The following is a 7109-nucleotide window of genomic DNA, read 5'->3' on the forward strand; positions in this document are numbered from 1 at the left end:
TTGAGGTCCTTCGGGATATCCAATTGTGACAGAGCTCGGATCTTGGCTGGATTTGCTTCAGTTCCTCTACCGGATACAATGAAGCCCAAGAGCTTTCCGGCTGGAACGCCGAAAATGCATTTTTCCAGGTTGAGCTTGATGTCGTATGTTCGGAGGTTATCGAATGTTAGCCTCAAGTCGTCTACTAGAGATTCGACATGTCTTGTTTTAACGACCACATCATCTACATATGCCTCCACTGTTTTGCCGATCTGGTTTGCCAGACATGTCTGAATCATGCGCTGATATGTTGCGCCGGCGTTTTTGAGCCCGAAGGGCATTGTGTTGAAGCAGAATGGGCCGTATGGTGTGATGAACGCCGTTGCGGCTTGGTCTGACTCTTCCATCTTTATTTGATGGTAGCCAAAGTATGCGTCGAGGAAACACAACGAATCGTATCCTGCGGTAGCGTCGATAATTTGATCGATGCGGGGGAGAGGGAAAGGATCCTTTGGGCAAGCCTTGTTAAGGTCTTTGAAATCAACGCACATGCGCCAGGATTTGTCCTTCTTTGGTACCATCACCAGGTTTGCTAGCCAGTCCGAGTGTTTTATATCTTTGATGAATCCGGCCTCCAATAGCTTGGCTAGTTCCTCTCCCATGGCATGTCTCTTAGGTTTGGAAAAACGCCGAAGAGCCTGTTTGACTGGCTTGAATCCTTTTAGGATATTTAAGCTGTGTTCGGCCAGCCTGTGTGGGATTCCTGGCATGTCTGAAGGGTGCCAGGCGAAAATGTCCCAGTTCTCTCGTAGGAACTCTCACAGTACGGCGTCTACATCAGGATTTAACTGTGCTCCGATGGAAGCTGTTTTATGGGGGTCCGTTGGATGGACCTGGAATTTGACTATTTTGTCCGCCGGTTTAAAGGAGGTGGACTTGGATCTTTTATCGAGTATCACATCGTCCCTATTCACCATGGAGCGCAGCGCAGTCAGTTCGTCAGCCGCTAGGGCTTTGGATAGCGCCTCGAGGGCCAGTGCGGCTGTCTTGTTTTCGGCGCGGAGTGCTATGTCCGGATCACTAGCGAGAGTGATGATTCCGTTAGGCCCGGGCATCTTGAGCTTCATGTACCCATAATGGGGTATTGCTTGGAAGACTGTAAACGCTTCCCGCCCTAGCAGAGCGTGATATCCGCTACTGAACGGGGCCACCTGGAACGTGACCTCTTCGGACCTGTAATTATCCGGCGTGTCGAACACCACATCTAGTGTGATTTTTCCTGTACAGCGTGCTTCCCGACTAGGGATTATTCCTCTAAAGGTTGTGCTGCTTCGCTCAATGCGGTTCCAGTCTATTTCCATTTTTTGAAGGGTTTCCTCATAAATGAGGTTCAATCCGCTGCCGCCATCCATGAGTACCTTGGAAAGACGAAAGCCGTCCACTATTGGACTGAGGACCAATGCGGCTGGTGCTCGGGCTGTTCGGAATTTAGGTTCATCACTGGCGTTAAAAGTAATAGCCGTGTCCCTCCATGGGTTTATTGTTGCTACTTGGTAGACTTCGGCAAGGCTGCGGAGTGTTCTTTTTCGCATATTATTTGATGCGAAAGTCTCGAAGACTGTTAATACCGTACTGGTGTCTCTGGGGTGGCTTTCTGTGGCTTCTAGAATTAGAAGATCTTCACCAATTTTTGCCACCTGCCGGAGTATCCAACATGCTCTAAGGCTATGAGTTGGTGTGGCGCCCTCTGCACTGTGAATTTTACAGGGTCCATTAAGCCATCCTTCCAGCACGTTTCCGTGCCCTGTAGAGGGCTTTTGCTTTTTGGTATTGAACCCGGGTGTCTGGCGATGATGCACCCTTTTATTTCGGACTGGGTTTGTATTCAAGGCCGGATTGTCCCAAAATTTTATTTCGGTTTTCCAGGCGCTTTCCATCGCACAGTACTTTCTTACTATGGACGCCAAGTCAGCGAAGCGTGTAATATCATGGCGACTTATGGCGTTGAGGATTCCCTTGTCTGTGCAATTATTGTAGAAGAATGAAATTGCGTCTTCCTCGCGGCAGTCCTTTATCCTGTTCATAACCAGGAGGAATCTGGCCCAGTAATGATGTACTGCTTCTTTGGGCTCTTGCCTAATTTGGGATAGATCGCTTATGTACGGGTGGGTGGGTGGAATCATATCCGAAACCTCACCCAATCTGAGACCCAGGGGCCAAGGAGTTTCCGAACTCGGAAGTTTGGATTCTTGGATGCTGTCCAATGAATCTAGCCCGTCGCCTGACTTTAAGTTCAGGTCTTGAGTGATGTCCTCCCCTCCGCGGGTATCCGGCTTGGAGGGATCGGGAATCCGGACATAGCTAGTCCTTAAGATAGATGAAGGGTCGCCGCACTGTCCCTCTACCATGGCAACGTGATGGGTGACCTGGGGAGAGTTAATCTCTCTCAGATCGGGTTTAGGCCCAATCTGGTCGTAATCCGTAGCGACTCCCAGGGCGGCAAAGCGATCCAAGAGCTCGTTTAGGGAAGAGAGCTCCATTGGATCTAGCTGCTCAGCGAATTCCGAGCTGACGTGAAGATTGCTTTTGATGACCCAAGAGGTCATCGTCGGCGCAGCAGCTGAACGGGCAGTCATAAGGAAACCACCTAGCCTGAGAGTCTGGCCGATAGCCAAAGCTCCCTTAGCAACGGTGTCGTCTTTAAAGACGGGATGAGGCATCCTTCCTGATGGCGACGACACAGAGGAACTCTCAATGAAAGCACCAGTGTCGGTGTCAAAACCGGCGGATCTCGGGTAGGGGGTCCCGAATTGTGCGTCTAGGTGGATGGTAACAGGAGGCAGGGGACACGATGTTTTACCCAGGTTCGGGCCCTCTTGATGGAGGTAAAATCCTACGTCCTGCTTGATTAATATTGATGATATGGGTAGTACAAGAGTAGATCTACCACGAGATCAGAGAGGCTAAACCCTAGAAGCTAGCCTATGGTATGATTGTTGTTCGTCCTACAGACTAAAACCCTCCGGTTTATATAGACACCGGAGAGGGCTAGGGTTACATAGAGTCGGTTACAATGGTAGGAGATCTACATATCTGTATCGCCAAGCTTGCCTTCCACGCCAAGAAAAGTCCCTTCCGGACACGGGACGAAGTCTTCAATCTTGTATCTTCATAGTCCAAGAGTCCGGCCGAAGGTATAGTCCGGCTATCCGGGCACCCCCTAATCCAGGACTCCCTCACTTGGTATGAAAGATATGGCATCTTTGGTCTTCTTCTTGGTGATGTTGGAGAGTCAAGACCTTGGAGACAACGAGAGCGGGACTTGAATCTTCATCACAAAAGACTTGTTCTTCTTCATCGTTCACTTGCCAGTGCATGGTGACTTGCTCGAGGGCGTCCATTTCTCCTTCACTCATTGAGTCATAAGTGTCGTCGCCGTTGAGGGTCATGGTCCGCTTGTTGGTGCACTCATAGGACTTGTGGCCTCGGCCTCCGCATGTGAAGCATTTGAAGGAACTTGTCTTGACGTTATCATCGGTGTGGGTTGATGATGATGAAGCTATCGGCTTGAAGTTGCTTGTAGTAGGAGGATGACTTGGGGTTGACGAAGCTTTCTTGGAACTCGACTTGTCAACGTTGCTTGTAGAAGGTTTGGTAGACGGTGTTGGAATCGTTGAAGCCTGGGTGTTGGAGAAGCCGTATGACTTGGATGAGAACTTGGCATACTTGTAATCGTCTTGCACTTGACGTTCCGATTTTGTAGCTTGATGCACTAGCTCGATGAGGTTCGAGTATGGTTGGAAGTCGGCAATCTTCTTGATAGGATGGTTGAGTCCATTCAAGAAACGTGCCATAGTTTGCTCATCATCTTCCGTGACATTGGCTCTTATCATGGCAATCTCCATCTCCTTGTAGTACTCTTCAACGCTCTTGGTTCCTTGCTTGAGTAGTTGGAGTTTCTTGAAGAGGTCGCGGTTGTAGTAGGTAGGAACGAAGCATGCTCACATGACATCCTTCATTTGCGCCCAAGTAGTGATGGGTGGTTCACCCCTTGCCTCGTGGCGCTCGATAACTTGTTCCCACCAAATGAGGACATAGTCTTGGAACTCAAGGGATGCCATCGCGATCTTCTTCTCTTCATCGTAGTTGTGCAAGCGGAAGATTTTGTCGACCTTCAATGCCCATGAAAGCTACTCTTCGGGATCGCTGCTTCCATTGAACTTGGGCATTGTGAACTTTAGCTTGTTGTAGCGTTGCTCTTCATTGTGTTGGGGTCGGGGATGATGACGCCCGTGTTGTTGATGATTGTCAAGGTCGTGTTGCTCTTGGTGAGGAGGGTTGTCAACCTCGTGTTGCTCTTGTCGTGGAGGATTTCTATTGTCTTCATGCTCTTGTTGAGCGTGATGTCCTTGGGGAGCTTGTGGAGGGGCTTGTCGAGCTCGAGGAGGATCTTGAGGAACTTGACGATGCACGCGAGCTTGAAATCTTTGTTCGTGAGCTTCTTCGCGAAGTGCTTCTTCATGTTCACAAGCTTGTCGGCCTCGGTTGGCTACGGCTCGACTTGAATCTTGGAGGGCTTGTTGCGCCTCAAGTGCTTGAGCATCTCACAATCGTTGCGCTTGACATTGTGCCTCGGCATCTTGTGCTGCTTGGTGTAGACGCGCTCGTCCTTCCTCTTCATGTTGGCGTTGGCGTTGCCGTTCTCGTGCTAGAGCAAAAACCGTTTGGGTTTGCCGTTGACGGTGCTCTTGAGAGCCGGTGTCGCGTAGAGGATTGAGGCTTGCTTGACGATCATTGCGCGTGGCACGTCGAAGAGTGTTTGGAGTCGGTGTACTTGAGCCGGAGAGGGTGAAGTCAGAGTGTCGACTTGAGCGGCTCCTTATTGAAGAGGACGAAGTGGAAGAAGAGCGGTTGAGCAACAAAGCACGAATCTCGTCCATTCTTGCGTCATTCTCTTGCTTGTGATCATCGAGCTTGTGGATGAAGTAGTCCCTTGTACGTTGCTCGGAGAGTCGCAAGTCGGCGGCGAGGTTGTCGATGCGTTCACTCATTGCTTGTTGCTCTTGATGCAAAGCACGTTGTGCACCAAAGAGGTGGCTCTTGGTGACGTAAGAGTTCATGTCGTCGTCGTGCTCAATGAAGAGTGGGTTGGCAGAAGTACTTGGCCTATCCATCATTCCAAGAAAAAAATGCGAGTGGTAGAAAGAGAAGAACATATACCAAATGTACCTTGACCGAAGTTGAAGGTGGATCAATGATCACTCCAATGTGGAACAAGGAAATAGCACAATTGGTACCAGTTCTTGTCGGTTTCTCACACCTACACAAGTAAAAGCTTATGGTGGAGCTTGGTTAGGATGGTGGCACAAAATTTGATGCAATTGTAAGTGAGCTTCAATAATGTTGGAAAAGATACACAAGTTTGCAATGCAACAAGTAGACCAAGCAATATACGGTACACAAAAACACACACGCAAAAAGATAAGTGGGGTCGTGCAACCAAGGGTGAGCCAAAATGTGGAATCCACAAAAATGCTCTTGTTGCACAACACTAGAGATACGCTAGCACGATTGCACAATAGGCGGATACAAGACTTGTGCACAACCTACTAAGCAAAAATGCAACAACTTCTATCCCAAGTATGCTCTATGCAAGGTGTTTCTATGATATGATCCAAGATGATCTAGTATGACAATCTTAATGTTGTATGATGCTATTGTTCTTTCTTAAAAGCTCTTTGCTTATCTTTCCCTTTTGCTTAAAATCTTGTTTGGCTCTTTTTTGTTTGAGCTCTTTTCTCATGCAATGCTTCACGAACCAAGATAGCAATTGTGTATGCGATGACAACCTTGTGACACAAGAGATGATACCAAGATATGCAACAATGATGTATGTATGCTATGGGAAGTATGATCACTAATGTGCACAAGTTGCGTTGTCGGCAATACTCAAAGGCTAGTCTCGATGGGTAAGCGACGCAAAGGAGTAGGGCTATGATGGCTATCCATGTAATGGCAAGAATGATATGTCCAATACCAATGTGAGGTTACCGTTTGTTGGTCCTTGTAAGTAAGAAACGGTTGATGGTGTCAAAATTGTGGCACGAATACCAAGATGTAGTCGAGGTGGTTGTTGTTGATGACGCGTCCGTGGCGAAGATGAGTGTCGGTGATGTTGATGTCGAACCGTACCTAAATAGCCGAAACACAAATAGGACACGGGACCGCAACTCAAATTCTCAAAGTTCAAAGTGGCAAAACACGTCGGAGTGCGAAACGGGTAGGCAAAGGTGGTGGTATGTGGAGGTGGTGATGGTGTATAGCGGTGGTGGGAGTGCGTATGCAGAAGTGGGGCGGTGGTGGTGACCAAAACTGAAGAAAATTCAGTTTCGTCAGGTAACTTCAGACGTCCGGGGTGGGCCGGTCGTCCGGTCGTCGGACACCCGTAAGCGGTCGGACGTCTGGTGCCTGGGCACTGTTCGGGCACGGGAAGAACTGCTTGTGGGCGGGGTGGACGAGGTGAAAGAGGTCAAATCCAGAGGATTTTGTGGATGGAAAAGGTGGGGAAAGGGGGGGAAGTTAGATCCACTCAAAACAAAGCAAATCCATGGATCAAATCCAACAAAATTTCAACACACCAACAAATCACAAAATATATATTTTTGGGGCTATTTTTGTGGGGAATTTTTGAATTAGGGATGAAATCAACAAAAACTAGGCTAGAAACACAACGAGGAGGCTCCGAAATCGTGATCAACGTGGCTCTAGATACCAAGATGATGTAGGGTAGAACCCTGGTGGCCCGATCTTTCACGAAAGGAGCGGATCCCGCGAAGAACACGGAGAACACGAGGGAAAACACGAGGAGAAACACAAGGGGAAACACGGGAGAAACACTAAACCAACAAGAAATAGTCACACATGTGCTAGATCCTCGAGTACATAAAAGGTCACACGATCCATGGTCAACTAGGGACGATACAAAGGTAGCCGGTCTTCTCCGTGAGGAGATCTTGATGTTCTTCTCCGCAAGGAGGTCTTGAATCCAAAAGGATATTCTCCGAAGAGGGGCCGCAGTCTCTCTCGTGGAGTAGATCTGATGTGGATGAGCAATGCTCTATCTCTAATAT

Source organism: Triticum aestivum, chromosome 5A (genome assembly GCF_018294505.1).
Source record: "Triticum aestivum cultivar Chinese Spring chromosome 5A, IWGSC CS RefSeq v2.1, whole genome shotgun sequence".
In the NCBI taxonomy this organism is placed as follows: Eukaryota; Viridiplantae; Streptophyta; class Magnoliopsida; order Poales; family Poaceae; genus Triticum; species Triticum aestivum.